The following is a 20,758-nucleotide window of genomic DNA, read 5'->3' on the forward strand; positions in this document are numbered from 1 at the left end:
CCTCCTTATTTCTCCATCCTTTCTTCCCTCTATATGTTTTACATCCCTCTGTTTCTGCTGTGAGAGACGGATGGCTGGCTCGTCACGGTCAGACAACTAATTTCCTTCAATATTTACCAGTAGCTGACACACACACACACACACACACACACACACACACACACACACACACACACACACACACACACACACACACACACACACACACACACACACACACACACACACACACACACACACACACACACACACACACACACACACACACACACACACACACACACTCAGACGCTTACTCAAACACACACTCATTCACAGCTAATAACAGAACCCGTCAGACACAATTCCACTGACCCTCACCACCTTCCCCCACCACTAACACACAAATTAAAGTCAACAAGAATAGTCAAGCCCTCATCTTCCCCACATGCCTCTCATTCCTCTAACAACAGCACCGCAGACTTTATTAGCTGTCATCAGGTCACTGACACAATGCGAAAAACATTACGTTTTCTTTCTACAGTTTTTTACAATCACTTTGCTACTAATTTCAGAACCTTGATGTCATTTTTCAAAACTCTAGACACAAAACTCAAAACGATCATCACTTGTAACAAAGGCTGTCCAATGTTCAAAACATTGCATTGTGCATTCATATCTTTAAAGAAATATTGCACTTGCACAATCATTGGTTCAAAAAACAAATGTATTGTGACATACCATTGAAATGTTACTTTAGATCACCCACACACAAGCTACCCATAGTTTCACTGGGTCATCCTTCGTACAATCATTAAATATTGTAGTACAAAATAGGTGATACATGGTACTACATATAAATATATCCCGGTAAAAGTAATGCTGTACTGTCAATACAGTAAATAGTCTTAAAGGTGGTACATGGGAGCATAGAAACAGTGTCTGATACAATAAACAGTAGTAGATTACAGTAAAGAATGATGATGAAATATTACATCCATAGATAATGTAGTCTAATTGGTTCATGCTCCATACTAGTTGGTGACAATGAATCTCGTTATCATGAAACTTTCATGATCTAAACATGGAATATTGTTTGTCTGTTTCCATACAACTATGCATTAAGAGTAATGCACCCAGTTACTTATCATTTTGAGTAGTTGTATCGATTGATAGTTAGATCATTGTAATGGAATGAATAGACAATCATCTGAAATGTAATGTGTGAATTGCCTTTTGAAGCAGTAGTACTTTGATGTTAAGTTGTGTCATATTGAACAGGTGATCGTTGTTAAATGAACAAATGATCTTTGGTTTATGTGAATTGTATCCAAGCATGTGCATTTTGATCATTGGTTGTGTCTAGAGTTTTGAAAAATCTCTTTCTGAAATTAGTGCCAAAGTGATTGTAAAAAACTGTAAAAGTATAAAGGCTTCCACTTTGATGCCCTAGTTTGATTCCCCACCCAAAGCACCCACAGAGATGAAGGCAGCAGTATATTAAAAACAAAATCAAAGTTCTGACAGATGTGGTGCGAGCCTGAGACTTGTCGTGTGATTGTTTATGATGCTTTGCTGTTGCCAAAAACTGAAGCAAGAGGCGAGGAACGTGTGGACAGATCACCAGTCTGCCAACCTTTTGAGGTGAAGTGACAGTGTTTAGAAACGTAACACCCAAGTCTAATTCAGTGGATATTCATTACAATTTCATTATTTCTGACAGCAACCTACTGAGTTTAATGTGAAGTACAACAAACCACGTTCCAGCCAATCACCGACAAGATGGCTAGGGGAGGGGGTGGGGGTTGTCCCCCCCCCCCCCTATTATGTACATGTGCACTAACCCCCACCCCCCTCCCCCAACCATCTTGTCGGTGATTGGCTGGAACGTGGTTTGTTGTATTTTGGTGCACAGCTTGTGCCCCTAGTGTTTGTTTGACGTTTACGACCCCTGTGTTGTCTCCCGAGACCGGGCTTTTTCACAGTGTATTCAGGGGGCAGGCAGCTAGCGGATCAAGGAGAGATGCCTACGATTTGAGACAAAAATGTAATCACGCTGAAACCATGCAGGAACTCATAGTGCACCTTTAAGGCATGTGTCTCTTCACCTCCTTTTCCTTTTGCCGTGTGCCATTTCTACTGCCAATCACCATAACAGCTGCCAATCAAGCAGCAGCTGACACATATGTATGACAAGTGAAATCACTGGCCTGGACAGGAGAAGGGAGGCTTTGGATGGCCTGCAAAGGCTGGATAAGGCCTGGAGGAAGTGTGTTAGCAGAGACACTTCATCTTCCTAGTGACGTTAAAGAATGATTACACCCTCTACTAAGCGTGTAGTAAGAGACGTGTCTTTGAGAGAAATCTGATGGCAGCCTAATGGGGAAGATGGACACATAATGCCGTATTTTGTGTCGCCTAAATGACTATTGTTTCAGAGATAGGTTTAACACACACACCCCTACAGACACTTAACAAAGGGCGAGCTAGTGCAGTCATTTATTTCGTTTACCTGTCACCTGTGTGTGCACACATATACGCTCATCCTGTCTGTGTCTCAACACAGACAGACAATCAGGCTGTCCTAAGGCGATCTATAACTTGATTATACGTGTGTGTGTGTGTGTGTGTGTGTGTGTGTGTGTGTGTGTGTGGAGAGGGGAGAGGTAATTGAAAAGGTCCTCTCTGCTCTCTCTTTCCTGAAGCTACAGCTCTGAGCCTCTCTGGAAACAATTAGGGAGAGGGAAAAAATAGCGTTTAGAACAGGCTTCAGCAGCTATGGGTCTCTAAACATGGACACCAAGGGCAATACTCACAGGATAAAGGTGCTGATAGATTTTGTCTGCCGATATTGAATATTTTTTAAAATGTAACACGAGCAAATAAACAAAACTAAAAAAAACCACAGCATTTTATTACAGACTGAAATCAAATCAAATGACTTATTAAACTCTATGCAGGGCTGTTTTGGAATATGCAATTGTAAGACAAATGCATCATATTAAATGTGGTAGGCAACACAATAAACTCTCAATAAAATGCAGTGTTATACAACACCACCTACAACTATAGCCTGAAAAATTACTATGAAGCTGAATAAACAACAATGGTTTGTAAAATATTGTACAGGTTCTTAACAAACTTGTATTACAGTAGTTATTGTTTGACTCTTGTGCAACATTGTATTATGTCTTTGTCAATATGGTTCTTTTATGAGTTTAGTTTTTTTGAAGAATTTAAAAAAATAAAATAAAACATCCTCATAGAGTATAGTGATAGAAAAACTGCACTTAATCTCCAAAGTAACGTCTGCTTAATCATAATTTACAATGAAAGGGTCAACAATCAACCACATATCGTATGAAATTAGATACAAAACGTAATTTAAGCAATCTACTTTTATGAATTTAAAGAAAATTCTGTTCCTCTTAAATCCCAATAATGTATTGGGTCAACGCAACAAGCACCATTAGTAGGTCCAAATACCTATATGCACTGATTTCTTAAAGTGTATTCCACTTCATTATCTTTACATACAATCCACATCCAAACAATGATGAAATCAGAAAACCATCAAATTATCTAAAATATTGACAGGCTGTTGGTAGATCAAGTAGTAACACACTTGCTAATAGGGTACATGTGTCACTGATGCCTGTTGAGAGGTTGAATTGTCCTCCGACACTGTTATCCCCTGACCTTCTGTCTGCCAACATGTCTAATGAGTTTGTATTGTTCTTCAGTGATGAGATGAAAAGTATTAGACATGCTTTCAATACATCTCTGTTAAACAATGGAATGAGTCAGTTCCAACCACCAGCACAGAGATAATTAGGTCAGGGTGACTCATTTCCATGTTGTTGACTGGGAAACTCTCAAGGAAACAGTGCAGCTCTTTAAACTGGCCACCTGCTGTTTTGACGCCCTGCCAACTAACTAAAAAGAAAATGAATCATCAATTGATGTTCTGCAAGTGTTGCAATTGCTCAAAAACCTAAATCAGTGAAAACTGTTATAATGAACCACATATGTCTACCTCCAGTGTTCCAAAAACTATTTTTTTTTACACCATACTTTACTTATTGCTTATTCAACCAATTGCTAATTTGACACAGTGCTGATCACAACAAGCTCAGGTTTTACAGGAAAACTGTCCCAAAGTCATACATGCAGTTGGTTGTACATATGATTTGAATATGACATTTAAAATATAAACATAAAATAAGTAACGAATAGTGACATGTTACTTTAAAAAAAGGGCTAGAGTACAATACAACAGTTGGCAACCATACCATTTTTTAGTTTGGGTAAATATGTGACGTAATCCACATACATTTCAGTCAAATTGAATTTTAGGTTTAATATTGCAGTTTTCAAGATATCCCATTGAGGGCGCTAGAGGCCTGTAGAAAAGGTCCATATCAAGCCAGGGGTCAAAGGGGAAATTGATGTGAAAAAAACAGGAAGGAAAAGTTCTTTCATTACTTTTTCAGACTCTTCCTAAGGCAGACCACCACACTTTTTCACTGTCAGGGCTTTTAGGGAAAACAGCAGGCAACGGCTATCACGATATTATTAAGTTTCTAAGAGAAATTAATTTAGTAAAGAGAATTTAGTTTCCTTTGGTTGTGTTTTGTTTTTTTTTTTTTCCTGCATTTATCTGTGGTTCACACTCCAGTCCAGTTGGTGGTGGGAATGCACCTCTAAGTTGGTTTGCCAACCGCTAATAAACCATGAAGAAGAAGAAGTTTCATTACTTAAAGGTTGATGTTAAAGTTAATTAGGACAGAGGTACTGTGTTTCAGTATTTGTGGTTCACAAGAAGATTTCAGAGGACTAGGAGTTAATCTGTTTTGATGAATATTCTCCGGTGAGTGTATTTTCTTTTTCTGTGCTAGCTTAAACTGCACGTAGCCTACCTCGTGTTCATCTACATGACTGTGAATAGAAGAAGAAAAAAGCAATTGGAGAAACATGTACGCCTACTAAAAACATAGCAATGTTGGAATTACTGTGTGTAAGGGATTTGGAATGTTTTGGATGTGAAGTTTTAGTTCCTTCAGAGACGTTTGTCTTGTAGCATTTCAGAAAACTCAGATTCTACAGATAGTGTAGCTAGCTGTCTGGATTTACCCTCCAGAGATCTGTCATCATGCAACGTGTTGTATAGATAACAGTGCTTTGAATAATGGTTAAAACAAACCGTTGTCTTGGGTAGTTTTCTACCTTTGGGTACTTGGTAAATGTAACCCAGTATTGTGTTAATGCTGTAATTTTTAGTGTGTAGGTACAATATTGCATTCACAAATATAACCCTGCAAATTATATAAGCTGTATAGAAACTTGTTTAGCGTTTACATTAACAGGTAAAGTTGAGGATGTACAGTTTAAAGATGCCTCACCTTCCAGAACCCTAGATTGAAGTGAATGTAGAAAGATGTGGAAGCAGTGTTACTGTATAAAGAGTGTGTTTTTCATTTTCTCTTAGGAGTACAAGAAGCCTTTTGTCCAGAGTGCATGCACACACATCCAGACGCACACAATGACGGACAAAAAAAATATTGAGTATAGCTCTTTCTACCCTGAGGAGGCCATTGTGTCTTCTACGGAATATCAATCCATACACAGCAGAGCACAGGGAGGATGTGTGGGCATGTGTGAGAGTCCGTGTGTGGAAAGAGACGGAGAGGTAGCGAGACATGCTGATAGACCAGATCAATCAGGTGGAAATGATCAGTATCTCTGTTGTAAAGCATTAGTCCTCCTCCTTACCCCCCTTCTCTCATCTTGTCCATTTTATCTCTAATCCTTGTTTCCTTTTAACCTGTCATCTCTCGTCTTTCTGTTCTTGTCTTCCCCATCACCACTCCCCTCTCTCCTTTTGCACTACCACATTCATTCTTTTCCTTTTCTGGTCTGGTCTTTTAGTGAAGTATTTCTGTCTGCAGCGGTGGATGGTTCACTGTGCTCATCTGTCACTGTTGGCTGTCACTTCTTTCTTTTTATCTGTCACTTTCACACAGGGTGTCTCTCTCTTCTCTGTCTATAACTTTCTGCTCTCCCCTTCTCTTTATTGCTTTTCATACTGAAATCGTCGCACTTTTCAACCCATCCGTCCATAAACCCCCTCTCAATCACATCTCTTTTTATTGCTCCCTGTGACCCTTACATCCGTTCTCAAATTCTTCATAGCATAAAAACTTATCATGTAAGTGCTCATTGTTCCTCTTCCATTTCCGGCTGGATAAGGTGCATTTTTATAGCAACAAATTAAATATAACTGTCTCAAAATTTGATATTTAAATTAGAAAACAAATTCCAAACAAAAAGGCTCCCAGCATCTCAGATAAATACCTGCCAAAGACTGATAGTTGAAATAATTTTATTAAAATAAATTCCATTGCTGACCTAAATGAGTTTGATTAAATAAAGTCAAAAGTCTTATAATATCACATTTCTATGAAAACCACAGTAAAATGTTTAGGCAGTCCAACGTCCTCGTAGTTACTGTCATTCGTTTTCCCAGTATAAAATCTGGAATTCAGTCAGGAATTTAATGTGTATGCCCCATAACTGTAATCCAATCTGCAGCTTAAATACATTCTCTTTTACATTCTGGGTCAATTTTGGATGAATTCAGCAACTATGGCACAGAGGCTCATGGGTATTGAATTATTTGGAGCTGTCCACCATGCCCAACTGACAGAAGAAAAAAAAAACATGATTGCTCAAAACCACAGTTGAAATAAATCAAGCAGGTGGCCAAAAGATAAACTTGTGTTAGAAAGTAATTCTACATTCATTCCCCACCTACTCCTTAAAATGTTTTTCCATGGAATAAAAACACTATCATGCTACTTCCACCTTTGCTTTGCATTATTCACAAGTCCACAAGATTGCTTCTCAGGAAAACATAATAATGGGTCGAAATGCTATTTTTTTCTGGTGAAGAGAGTCTGCATGCCACAGATGCATTTGCTGTCAAGTTTAACTGTAAGGAAATGATCTTCAGACGCTGCTACCGTATTAATGTCAGATGGAAGGGGGGGGGGGCATTGACTCTATTTGGAACAAGCACCTGAGATAAAGTCACTTTGATGTGTGAACAGCAGGCCTCTCGCTTGTTCAAGTGGCACCACCTAGCAGCTGTTCTTCCTTGTTTATTTCAAGCACCACTTCTCAAAATTTCTAACCAGTCAACATGAGAATTTATCTCATCAGACAGAGTAACACTTGATATTATTGCTTCTGTCACAATACCCAAAGGAAAAAGGTACGCCTCTTTTCCCTTTTCCCTGGGTAATCGCTTTGAAGTTAAAAACCTGAATGTCTTGAATAACAAACCACATCGAAAGCCTGCAGTAAGGCTGAAATCAGATACAGCTTTGCGAACCTTGTTTCCTCCCTTGGACATTAAGATACTTTGCATCTAAAAATAGAAGTATTTTGCTGCTCTTCCTTGACCTCCAATGGTGGTGTGTGCTCTATCATGGTTAATTCATAGAGTGCTGTGAGACATATAACCCACTTCAATAATTAACCACAACTAAGGAACAGTCAGCTGTGTCAGTGTGTGGCTCCCTCCATTTGGAATAACCTTCCTGCCAGTGTGGGGACACTACAAGAAACACTATCTCAATAATTAAATTCAAGCTGAAGGCCAAAGTATATTCTAACTGCTATCATACCTATCACAAAGTTCATTGAATGATTCCAGTTTAAAGTGCCCATATTATGCTCATTTTCAGGTTCATAATTGTATTTTGAGGTTGTACCAGGATAGATTTACATGGTTTAATTTTCAAAAAACATATTTTTGTTGTAGTGCACATTGCTGCAGCTCCTCTTTTCACCCTGTGTATTGAGCTCTCTGTTTTAGCTACAGAGTGAGGCATCACACATCTATCCCATCTTTGTTGGGAGTCGCACATGCGCAGTAGCTAGGTAAGGACTACTAGCTAGAAGCTAGCGCTGCTAGCGGTTAGCCACCTCGTTCTCAATGGCAAAACACTGCTACAACACACATGAGTTCACCGTAATCTACAAAAGTCTGCAGGTAGTCCACGCAAAGTTGGAAGTGCGCCCTCGTTTAGAAGAAGTCTCCCAGCTAATCCTGCCTTGTACTGACCGAAGTTGGAGAAACAACTAGCTGATGTGGTATTAGCTGAAGTGATTAGCACACACCAAATGTTTCGGCCAATGACGTAGACGGCCCTGCCGATTTTGACCAGCTCACCTGGAGACTGAAGGCAGGATACATTCAGAAACCCGTATCTCACTCAAAACAGCATGGCTGTTTTTTTTTGTTCAAGTTTGAATGCGTGTGGAAGCACCAGAGACACAAAATAACACCCCAAATCCCAGAAAAAGTGATTTTATTTTTCATAATATGGGCACACAAATTTCACAAGTATCAATGCTGTTCTTGTAACGGTGGCCTCTCAAATACTAAGAAGAACTACCTGGCACCACACCTATCTAAGTGTCAATGCTTGGTGTCCAGCAGCACCATAGTGGAAAATACAAATTCCATAGTTCCAATAAGAATCATTGATTAAGTCAGTATCCTGGTGGGGACTATCGTTTGGCATTAAAGACATTGTCCTCTTTGGGCCTGCAGTGCTGTTCTGTTCTATATTTCTAATAATGATTGTGTCTTGATCCTCTACAAAACACACCAAGTTTAATGGAGAGGTAATGTTCTGTGTGGTTGTTTGCAGAGATTAGAGGCAGAGATAAAGAGACTATTTTTTTTTTTATGTACATTGTATGAACTTATGCTTGAAACATACATGTAAATGCATGTGCACTTATGTACACAAACTTCTCACACACTTCACAGCTGTGGATCAAAGCTATTAGTTCAGATGGAAGCCAGATACATGTGCAGTAAACACACAGTTATGTGATTAAAAGCTTAGTGACAACAGAGACTGGCCTGAGGGCAGCTGAAAACTGAGGAAGGCAAAGGGCTATGTTGAACAAACATTTATAATAAAATGTTACAATAAACCTGTAGTGGTTATGACATTTTGTTATATACATTTTTATATTATTCAATATACAAATATTTATTTTTATTTTTATATTGAACCACATGTATTTAAGTGGTTGTAGAAACCTGCCATGGTTAAGAATAAGGAATGTTTTCATTCCTTCCTTTTTTTAAGCAGATGCATATTTTATGTTAGAAGCTGATAACTGAATTTACTTAAGCACCAATAGTGGCCCAGTCAGACTGTACAGTATTTTATATATAATAATGTTTGTCATTGACACTAAAGTCAGTTAACCTGACAGTTGCACAGAACCATCTGAGAAGCCTTGGTTGGAAACTGTTCAGAAAAGGGCAGGCTCTTTCAAAACATACCTGGCAGCTGATTGGATCAACCATCTGTCTTTTAAACTCTTGCCGAAGCCAGTTGGGAGAAGCGCTAAAACATCTTTTCCATCGTCAGCCTTCAGTGCCATTCTTGCTATTGCAGCATCTATGTTAACCCTTTTTAGGAGCCACCATTGTTGTTTTGAATGAACAGTTGCCTCTCTGTTGGTCTATATCTACGATGTTCCACTTCCGGGATTGCTCCGTTTCCGCTGGATGTCACTCTTTTTGGCCGGATGTCCGTTACCTTACACTTTCTTTGTGTTGAAATTTCACACTCTGGTCGATTTATGAGGACTATGGTTAACTGCTCCTCAGATCTCTGCAGGGTAAATCGAGACAGCTAGCTAGACTATCTGTCCAATCTGAGTTTACTGTTGAACAACTAAAACAATCTTTGAACGTACACATTCCACCACAACAAGTTCCTTCCCGAGGCTATTTTGCAGTGGCACTGTGGCTCCGCTCGGCTCTTAGAACTGCCCAAGACGATTGTGATTGGTTTAAAGAAATGCAAATAAACCAGAGCACGTAGAGGCTAAAACTGCCGGTCATGAAGTTTGTATGCTACAGTTCATGTGTATTGAAGCTGTCAGACCACTGTTAAGTGGGGAGATAGAGAGAACAGCTTGACAGACCCCCTATGCCTAGTTATGGTTGCTGAACTAGGATTGGACAATCGCTGTTTGGGGGAGGGGTTTGGAAAACGATCAATTATGGGACTCAATCTCCAGCAGCCAGACAGTAAGATATATTGCACGGAAATATGCCAGAGTCATAAACTTATAAAATAACATTAGAAGCTCTTTGATTCAGTTCAGCTGTCAACTGAAATCTGCATCTTCATCTCTATCCTGTCTCATTTCACCTCAGATCCCCTCCTCCATGTCACTCCTCCATCCTGTGAGCTATCCATCATTTTCTAGCATTGCCACCTCACTCTAATGCAGGTTTGTTAGAGTACCAGACACAGCCACTCCATCAATGTCAGTCATCTGATCTGTAGTATACTGTCTGTCTTGCATGGCTTGTATAGCTGCTCAATGAAGTTGAACAGGTGCGTCTGGAAAAAAAGCAGAAAAAACGGAACATTTCAATAAAATTTAAAAGTAAATCTATTTTATATTATTTTATTTTATTATTTAGTTTATTGTATTGTTTTCATACAGCCCTGAAACAACATAGAGATGAGTGACACAAATTGGGGTGGTGCTTGCCTGGTCCGATTTAAAGCAGGAAGGGTCACAAACTTTCTCAGAGCTAAACAGTAAACTAGGATGTGGTTCTGAAAACATTTTCGGCGAGAAATAGTCGATACAGTAACAGAATCTCGATTCATATTTGATCAGCACTGCCTGGTTTGAGAGTTTGGTCTGACTTTCGTGAGCCTGGTTACGTTGCGCTAGACAGAGATAGCCAGTTATGTTCAGTAACTATGTTTAAGCATGACACTGCTCTGTCAGTCATCATATTAAAACCGCCCCGCATGAGATAAACAGTTGTGATTGGTCCGCCTATGGCCTCGTTTGCTGAAAATCTGTCATGAGGAGAATGTGAGGGGGGCAAGACGTATCTGCCAGAGCAAATGAAACGAGCTCAGCAGATTTGTCTTGTTCCCAGGCTAGGTCAGAGGTAAACCAGGCTTAAAACTTTTAAACACAGAGGGCAGCAAAACATTGCCTTTCAGGCTGATGTTAAAGGTCCAATGTGTAGGAATTTCTCTCATCTAGCGTTGAGATCATATAACGCAATCAACGTATTTCAAGATGGTGCATGAATATGGAGCATCTACCCCAGTTCATGCAAATGCAAATGTAAAATTTCAAGCCAAAAGGAATACTTGGAATTGATGGTATGGTAAATATTCATGAAAAAGGACAAGTTTGTGAACGGGCAACACAGATTTTGATAATGAACAACTAAACACGTTACACACTGGACCTTTTAAGTTACTATTTAATAAATGTTAGTGTTAGCAGGCTGCTACAATGTAACATAAGCTAAAATGCAAACAAACAGCCTTTTCATTGGAGTCATTAGACAAATCATACATCAAACACCCTTTTAAATGAGGTGTCCCACTAAATAAACAGTTGAGTGGAACTTTTGATATGTGTCTCATTTGCAAATGACTGTGTAGTAATCACTTTATTATTCCTCTCAATTTTCATCCCCAATGGAGTCACAAACACACACACATGCTCACAGAGATGGTGGTATCCATTTCACTCCTGTCTTGTTTGGTTGTGAGCTGGCGTTAAATCCTCCCATTCTTCACACAAATGAATGTATTATTTGGTAAGGATTAGTGTTAAATGGCTCTTTTCTCTCCCTCTGTAGACTTAATAGAATGAGAGAATTAAACGCCAACTACCATCTAAACAATACTTAACCAGAATGGATGATGCCATGTCTTCTTTTATATGTGCACCCATCTGTATGTGTGTGTGAATAGAATGCTTTCGATGTATCTTTAAATTTCTGTATTCTCTTGTGTATCCAGTTATGGTTTTTTTTATGGATTTTTGCTTGCCACTTTAATGAACAGTTAACAGCAGTTGTAAGTCATCAAATAGGGTGATGTCATAAATGTATTGCATGTATGTGACTATAAGGTACGATTTGACTCCCATGTATTAATGAAACCCTGCTCAGGAATGAACAGTTGTGTAGGAAATTATACATCACTATGAAAGTGAGTCTAGTTCAGGTTTGTGACATGCTCTGAGCAGAGGTAGAAATCAACACAAAAGTAAGTGTCACATCAGTGTCAAGTGCCTGAGAAAATTTATATTAAAACATGTATTTGCTCCTTGCTCCGTAATTTGGCATGCAAGACTGGAATTGAAATATTGGGCCTCAGTCAATTAATATTAGTCAACTTAAAGGGATATTTCACCGCTGGAAAGCTGAATATATCTTTAAATTGGGTCACTTATGTAGTATAAATGTGAAAAAAAAATTAAATTGGTGCCTTGTAGCCCGAGAAAAGCCAGGAAATGTGTTTTTGGCTCATGTGGATGAAAGACACCAAATCCCAGAATGCACTTACTTCGCTGCTCTGAGTCCACTCCCAAGCCACGCCTACCGTTTACAGACAGATAGTGAGATGGTCAACTCAATTCAACTGTGTTTTATTGTCATTTCAACCATATACACGAAACAACGTTTCACCGTGGTTACACAATTCAAATATATAAAAACGACATTATATAAAAACGACATACGAAACACATTATATGCTCCGTAAAGTTCAGCTAACACATACTAGCATTAGCGCTTGGTAGGCTGTAAACAGAGTATAAACACAGCCGTAAATTTGTGTGGAATGTAGAATGGTCTCATCTAACAGTCACAAACTCCACCAGCGGTTAGCAGTTAGTTGGATACAAGCACCCCATTTCTGCAACAGTCCGTGTTAAAAAAGCCCACCTCCACTAGCTAGCTAGTCTTACCCGGTGACAGAGCAGCACTGTTGTTCAGCCATGTTTCCACAACAACAAAAATACAGCAGTCTCTGAACTCGCGTTGGGAGTTTCGTTGAAGTTGGATGTAGTCCAGTTTGTTGTCCAAAGAGACACTTGCAAGCAGGATTGATGGTCGGACAGGTGGCCGGCTAGCGTTAGTTTTCCACCTAGCTGAGTATGAGCTAGGGACATCCTCCGCGTTTCACCGCTGAGGATACCCCCTTACCGGTTAGCGGCATCGAGCAACACCGCAGGCTGATGTGCTTGTCTCCGTAGCAGGCGAAGCATGTCAAGTATTCCGGCTAGCGGCACCGCAGGCTGAGGTGCTGGTCTCCGTAGCAGGTGAAGCCTGGCACAGGTGGCTGGCTAGTGTCAGCTTTCCACCTAGCTCCAACTCCTACCCTCGTCCCGCTTTCCGCACACCGCTGAGGATGTCCCCCTACCGGCTAGCGGCATTGAGCAACACCGCAGGCTGATGTGCTGGTCTCCGTAGCAGGCGAAGCCTGTCAAGTATTCTGGCTAGCGGTACCGCAGGCTGAGGTGCTGGTCTCCATAGCAGGCGAAGCCTGGCACAGGTGGCCGGCTAGCGTTAGCTTTCCATCTAGCTCCAACTCCTACCCTTGTCCCGCTTTCCGCACACCGCTGAGGATGTCCCCTTAGCAATGTATCCCGGTGGTACATGTGTGCGGTAGTTTGAATGCACATAATTGTTGTTCTAAAATTCCTTCGGGATGAATAAATCTGTTTCTGCTGAGAAGCTAAGCGATGATTCAAGATGGCTGACATTTGTTTTTACCTCGGCAATCTCCGGAAAAAGCCGACAGTCCAACCCCCTATGGGCTATGTGGAAGTACTGGCTGTAATCCATTGCCTCTGGAAAAATGTATACTGTCATCGGTATTAAATTTTTCCAGACCCACAATACAGAGATCTCTCCTCTCAGGGGGACATGAGGGAGGGAAGCACGGTCATTCAAAAATACTACCGTGTTTCTGCTGATACAAAGCTTAATGCTAAATCGGTATCCAAAGTATCCATCTAAAGTATCCCTTTAAAGCTCCCTAGTCTGTGTTTTCAAGAATAGACTTGTTGGGTTTTCTCAAAGAGAGCCAAACACAGACTCAAACTCAGGAGTGATGAATAAAAATGGATTTATTGTCAGGAGAAAGGGGATAGGAGGTAGGATGATCAATGAGGCAGCTAGCAGAGACAGAGGGTTGGTAGTAAGGAGTTGTAGCTGGAGATGCAGATGAGAGAGTAGGGAGACAGATGAAGTGGCAGGCGGACAAGGATGACCCTGAAGCACAGTGAAAAAAACAGGATGAGGCAAAGGCAAAAAGAAACACAGGGAGATATTCAACTACCGAACAAGCTGGCAATGAGTGGCTGAATGGCTGGAGTTGATAGACTGGATTGTGAACCTGATGGAAGGCAGGTGTGGATGATGCAGCAATCAGGGGCCAGGTGTGGCTGATGCATCAATCAAGGGCCAGGTGTGGATGATGCAGCAATCAGGAGACAGTATAGAGCAGAGGAGTCCCAGGCCCAAGAGACAGACAAGAACACACAGGCGAGGAGAAAAACATAAAGAAACAAAAGAAAACCCCCAGGGTCACGGCTGTGATCGGCGTAGGAAGTAGGTTCAGTCAAGGTAAGAGACTTTTTACTTTATGCCTGGCTGCCTTCTGGTGTGCAGGACAATATAAAACGACTCAACAAATAAAATGGCTAATTGTAAACTTCTATTTTTTTTTTTTCATTGTTTAGAGTTTGTTCTGTTGCCCCCAGTGGCTAAAAACAAAACACAAAAGTACATATTGTTGCTGCTCTAACTTTTCATTTAATTCCCTTAGTTACAGATGTTCACGCAACTCCTACAGTAGTCCTCTCTTTCACAAACGACTACCACTTAGTACCACATTCCCCAATAGTTCTTCACTATCAATAACTACAGATTATTGGTGTGAATTATTGATAAATTATACTTTATCAAACATGTTTAAAATGTATAAGGCCACTGAGGCTTTGTACAGAAAGTACATTGCTTTATTGTACTACTTTGCTTGTTCTCCACCATTATAATTACTGTGTGACTACTATCCAGTGGAATCACTGTATTTTTGTTTCAAACAAGTGTTTACATTTAAAGTTCAAAGAATTCTAACTGTCAGATGCTAAATGGGCTAAATGACTGAAGTCTGTGTTTGGCAGTGACAACAGTTAAAATACCCCATTTTTAAACTGGCAAAAGCTTGATCTTTCCCCTTGGAGTCCTTTTATTACCATATACTCATACGTTTTGCGACTATGTGCCTTTCAAAACGTATAAAATATGACATGTATTCTGTACTTTTATAAAGTGGTCCAATCGGGCAGCTGTCCATAAACCAGGTACATTTCCACAACTGTCTGAACGTTACTTTTAGTTTAATATGGATTACTTTTATACAGATCAATTTAGCATGAGTAGTTAATGTCTGCCTGTCTATTTCCATAATGTTTCATGTAATATGGCATGCGCTTATCCATCCAATCTTTCAAGAATAGTGAGTAAAGGTTGCAGCTGACAATCATCCTGTCACACAGTCAATGTTTGGAAAGCAGGCCAGAGAAGGAGTACAGAGTGGATGTCCAACAAAAATGGATTGGTTCAAAGAGACCTTTGCAATAGACTACATGGACTGCCTATTCCATCGGCATGATCGAGCGATCTATTGGTCTACCTATCTGTCTCTTCCACTGTAAAATAGGAATTTGCTTCGGGCGGCAGGTGGCTCCTGCTGGTGGACACGTGATTTACTGCAGTTTTTGGCACTTCTGCGTTGGCTTCATTGTTTAACACTGGAGGTTGTCGTTTGATCTAACAGACATGTGCACTGCAAACATTTTAACGGTTGTTGCTCTATCACAATTTAAAATAATCCAAACAAGACAGTAATCTTCATTCACTAATGAGGAGGTAAAAGAAATTAGCTGGATGTAACTGCAGTTCTGTAGGTACAGTGGGGCAAAAAAGTATTTAGTCAGCCACCAATTGTGCAAGTTCTCCCACTTAAAGATGAGAGGCCTGTAATTTTCATCATAGGTACACTTCAACTATGAGACAAATTGAGGGAAAAAAAAAAACAATTTTAATGAATTTATTTGCAAATTATGGTGGAAAATAAGTATTTGGTCATTAACAAAAGTTAATCTCAATACTTTGTTATATACCCTTTGTTGGCAATGACCGAGGTCAAACATTTTCTGTAAGTCTTCACAAGGTTTTCACACACTGTTGCTGGTATTTTGGCCCATTCCTCCATGCAGATCGCCTCTAGAGCAGTGATGTTTTGGGGCTGTCGCTGGGCAACACAGACTTTCAACCCCCTCCAAAGATTTTCTATGGGGTTGAGAACTGGAGACTGCCTAGGCCACTCCAGGACCTTGAAATGCTTCTTACGAAGCCACTCCTTCGTTGCCCGGGCGGTGTGTTTGGGATCATTGTCATGCTGAAAGACCCAGCCACGTTTCATCTTCAATGCCCTTGCTGATGGAAGGAGGTTTTCACTCCTGCTCCCTTTGCAGAAAAACAGCCCCAAAGCATGATGTTTCCACCCCCATGCTTCACTGTAGGTATGGTGTTCTTTGGATGCAACTCGGAATTCTTTCCCCTCCAAACACGACGAGTTGAGTTTTTACCAAAAAGTTCTATTTTGGTTTCATCTGACCATATGACATTCTCCCAATCCTCTTCTGGATCATCCAAATGCTCTCTAGCAAACTCCAGATGGGACTGGACATGTACTGGCTTAAGCAGGGGGACATGTCTGTGTCTTGTGATCATTTTGACCCCACGAGGTGAGATCTTGCGTGGAGCCCCGGATCGAGGGAGATTAGTGGTCTTGTATGTCTTCCATTTTCTTAGAATTGCTCCCACAGTTGATTTCTTCACACCAAGCTGCTTACCTATTGCAGATTCAGTCTTCCCAGCCTGGTGCAGGTCTACAATTTTGTTTCTGGTGTCCTTTGACAGCTCTTTGGTCTTGGCCATAGTGGAGTTTGGAGTGTGACTGTTTGAGGTTGTGGACAGGTGTATTTTATACTGATAACAGGTGCCATTAATACAGGTAACGAGTGGAGGACAGAGGAGCCTCTTAAAGAAGAAATTACAGTCTGTGAGAGCCAGAAATCTTGTTTGTAGGTGACCAAATACTTATTTTCCTGAGGAATTTGCAAATGAATTCATTAAAAATCTTACAATGTGATTTTTCTGGATTTTTTTCTCATTTTGTGTCTCATAGTTGAAGTGTACCTATAATGAAAATTACAGGCCTCATCTTTTTTAAGTGGGAGAACTTGCACAATTGGTGGCTGACTAAATACTTTTTTGCCCCACTGTACATCCATATCCAACCCTGTCTCCTAAAAATAACGAACAAAACTGCATTCTCATTTGTTTCGAGCGGACCTTGTTTTGTCCCAAATTACGTTTGTCTGACTTATCACACGTGTTTCTAATCAGTCTGCGGAAGTCCGCATAGGGAGGAGGTCGAGGTGGATGGATGGGTCAATCAAACACAGGACTTCACCCAGGACCATAGAGTAGTTTCTGCCGTCCTCATGAGGAATTCTAAGTAATAACAACGAAACTGTCGGCGCATCCACATGATACAAGCCCTCCTTGACCGCCCCCTCTTCCATACAGTTGCTGGTAGCAAAGGAGGACACGCATACGCATGCTTTACCATTAGGCAATAGGGGTGGAACGGTACACAGAAGTCACGGTTCGGTTCATACCTCGGTTCAGACATCACGGTTCGGTACAATGGAGGGAAAAGCAAAACAAAAATGCAGAAGGCAATTATTTTTATTGTGCATGTCTCGGGCTGTCCACTGAGCTAGCTGTAACAGCTTGAAGTGTATAAAGTAAGATGTAAACAATAAGTACCCTGCATCATCTCCAGACTCATCTGTAACTTGTAAAACAAAATAAGACAATCAGTTACTAGTGTGATATGGGAGACAAGCACTGCTCATATGTGACTGCACAGATGTTAAAAGAGCAGCTTCGGTTACACAGAGCAGTTGACAAGTTTTGGTGTTAGCTTCACACGCTAACGGCGGAGCTAACAGCTAATGGTGGAGCTAACGGCTAATACCGGAGCAAACAGCGAAGCAAACGGCCATTTGTGGTCGAGGTGAGAAGGGATACAGCTACGTCCTTGTTTGGTTGTATATGGAAGGGACTAGTTTGTCCAGTGAGTCCACACGAAGCAGACTGACACGACATGTAGGCGGAGCTCGGGAGCTTCAGAGCAAATGGCAGGGCTACAAATTGTGTCCCTAAAGAACCGTGTGTCTAACAGTAGTTCCGCATTACATTAATTGATTTGCACGCAAGTTTTATTTATTTTTATACCGTGTATTCTCAAAATGAGGAAATAAACAAAACGTGTAAATTCATGAACCGAGACGCCCGCACCGTTTCGGTTCAATACGAATACATGTACCGTTCCACCCCTATTAGGCATGATGGCACAGGTATGATGATGTTTAGATATGAAATATGTTATGTTACCATTGTACCTCATTACAACTAGGTGTGCAAGATATATCAACTCAATATCGTTATCGCAATATCACGTTGCACAATATTATATCTAGGGGTCTTGGTCTTTATTTATTCATGTGGACCAGTCCAATATGACAGTTATTTGAAATAAGTCTTTTTATGAATTTTTTTTTAATGCGTTTTCCTGTAACTTTTGTAATTTTGCAATATTCATAATCGATATCGCAATATCACATTGTCAATATCGTGCGACCCTAATTACAACACTAGTTGGTATGGCAAACTGAGTGACGATGTTCCTGTAGGATATCTGCTCGTTGACTCCAGGGAAATGAAGATGAGTTTGGTTGTAACGTAAAGTATATCCATGATCAAAAACACACAGTGAAATACATTTAGCGGAGGTATTCATTTCTCCAAAGAGACGTAATAGTCACTGGTAGCCTACTGCAGACGACTTGCTGGACTCGGTCCGCGGGGCCCAGAAGCCTGCCCCCACAGCTGCACTGAGCGGTTGCTTTCCTTTTATTCAGTTTAATATTGAATGTGTCACATTTACAAATTGCACCAAATTCAACACTGCGCGTCAGCGGGTACTCAGCAATACACCTGCCAATTGTTCTCAATGGTTTTTGAGATATTCGAAGGACACACTCACAGATATTCCTTGCTTTATTGTTAAATAATTGCAAAATATTTCTCACACATTGTTTTAGTTTTAATACTAAGGTACAGGCTCTATGATATTCTAACTACCAGAATCCTGCAGCCCCACTGCTCACATATAGCATTTAGGTGAAACCCATGAGTCTTCTGTGTTTCTCCTCTGCCTCTTGACCTCTTTGTGTTACACATTCAGCTGCAGGCAGATAAGTGCCACCTCTCCTCCTTAACCCCTACTGTACATCCAAGTCATTTAATCCGCTACTGTCCCCTCTATTCCATCATTAACACACCTCCCTACATTCTTCCTGCTCTTCCATCTCCCCATCTTTTTCTTTCTCTCTGTCAGACGCAGCTGGAACCCACTTCTTGACCTCTTGTCTTTCACTCTCGTTCCCTACATAATTTCTGTCAAGATCTAATACAGTGCTGTCCGTGTGACTGTTATACTCACTCTATTATATTCTTATACCATGTTATTCACTATCCGTTCCTCCTCTTCTCAAACTCTCGTGTGGGCCATTTCCTCATTTATCCATGCCAAAATTACAACACAAGATGAAAGCAGCACCAAGTTATGCATATGAATCCTCATTTATATTTGACAGCAAATACTGCTACTACTGTAATGTATTATACAATCATTGCAAACTTATAGACATGTTTGCAAGCAGAATACCATGTTTATTTGTATCCAACAAAGCATTTCAGGATCAATAACAGCGATCAAAGGCAGTGAAGTGCTACAGCAGCACAACATAACATGGATAGTAAGCGTTGCAGGTGTCATTAATTCCCTGCTGCAGATGGTGGTAGTCTTGGATTTCACTGACTTTTTTTTTTTTTTTTCCCAGGTAAGGTTCAAGATGCTAATTGAAACGGCAATTTATTTAAAACTATATACTGTATTATAACAGTGCCTAGTATCAAAAGACACGCCAGTACCCGCTGGGCTGAAAGAAATGCATTCACACGTCACTGGAATTGTCTCATCTCTGTACAAATGAGATGAAATACCAATTAGACGCTACACTGACACAAAGTCTTCAGTGTTCAGTTTTTGCAAATTGTATGTGATGTGCAGTAATTTATTTTAATAAAAAATTCCAATAATGTAAAATCTGTACACAAAACAAAGAATTAGTTATCTCATTCATGTCCACACTGCCAGTTGAATGTGCCTCAGACATTAACAGTGCCCAGAGGATGTATCCTGACTAATCCCCTGTTTTTTTTTGTTTTTTTCTTCCCTTTCTTTTGGAGTCAAGGCCTCCACCGTCTTTATCACATCTTTTCGACATTTCTCCAAGTGTGCACAACGACCCTGCCATCTCATGCCCTTTTATGGGAATTAACGGGGCGTTCACCTATGCTAAATAGGAGCAACAGGCATGAGCTTTCAATTTACGAAGACATTGGGATTTGTCACTCTAAGAACACGCGTGTGAACAATTCTGCTGTTTAAGAACACGTCATGAATCAGACAGACTTTTCTTAGGAACTTTCTTAAGAACAAATTTAACCTTCTAACACTGTTCTGGTCAAAAATGACCGATTTTATACATTCCCTGTACCATAAATGGCATTTTTCATCAGATTGCCTCAAGATCTTATAATATCCTTCACAAAAGGCATTTGAACACAACATTCATTGTGACTATTTATTCTTAGTCACACTTCTTTTGTTTACGGTCAAAAATGAATGCCATGGGA

This window comes from Sander vitreus, chromosome 20 (genome assembly GCF_031162955.1).
Source record: "Sander vitreus isolate 19-12246 chromosome 20, sanVit1, whole genome shotgun sequence".
NCBI lineage: Eukaryota > Metazoa > Chordata > Actinopteri > Perciformes > Percidae > Sander > Sander vitreus.